Raw genomic sequence first — 917 nt, 5'->3', positions numbered from 1 at the left:
ACTCTTTTTCGTCATAACTGCACAGTATAGTTCGATTTTTCTTCGTAAATGCAGGGAGGAACGTGGGTTATGTCATTCCGAGGATCGTCAAAAACAGCAGAAATCCGAGGAATGTAATAAGCCACTTTCCTCCCGTCATTTGGGGAGGAAAATCGAACTTTCCGTGCAGATATGACGAAAAATATATTTTGAGCCACCTACGTCCATCCAATATGGCAGGGAACTTGAAAAAATCGAAAAAACCGATTTTGCACTTTGAAGGTCTAGGAAGTGAGTAAAAATAATCGGATCATCTTGAAATTGATAAACTACGTTCAAAATACTAGAATAAACAATNTTCAGTTGACTATAGTCAACTGAAACCCATGCGGTTACACGCACGTATCATATAAACTCTTTTTCGTCATAACTGCACAGTATAGTTCGATTTTTCTTCGTAAATGCAGGGAGGAACGTGGGTTATGTCATGCCGAGGATCGTCAAAAACAACAGAAATCTGAGGAATGGAATAAGTCACTTTCCGTCCCGGCGGGCGCAAAGTTACATTTCCCTCCCGCTTCGCGGGAGGGAACTCTGACTTTGCGCCTACGCCGAGACGGAAAATCGCGTTCTAACCACGGGAAGTAAAATAAAGGACCCTCAGCCGCGTGCTTACCAACCTCGCCTTCGGCTCGGCTGGTAATTGCACTGGCGGCTGAGGATCCTTTATTTTCCCTCCCTAGGTTAGAAATATACTATTTCTCCCGTCATTTGGGGAGGAAAATCGAATTTTCTGTGCAGATATGACGAAATATTATCTTATGTCATTAGGTGTTGCATGTTTGTACGTACCCGGTGAGCCAGAAGAAGAGAGAAGAGAGAGAGAGAGAGAGAGAGAGAGAGAGAGAGAGAGAGAGAGAGAGAGAGAGAGAGAGAGA

The sequence above is a fragment of the Diachasma alloeum genome, unplaced genomic scaffold, assembly GCF_001412515.2.
Source record: "Diachasma alloeum isolate Michigan unplaced genomic scaffold, Dall2.0 Dall_scaffold_78908, whole genome shotgun sequence".
NCBI classification, from domain to species: domain Eukaryota; kingdom Metazoa; phylum Arthropoda; class Insecta; order Hymenoptera; family Braconidae; genus Diachasma; species Diachasma alloeum.
The sequence above is the reverse complement of the archived record's forward strand: the minus strand, read 5'-3'. Positions refer to the sequence as shown.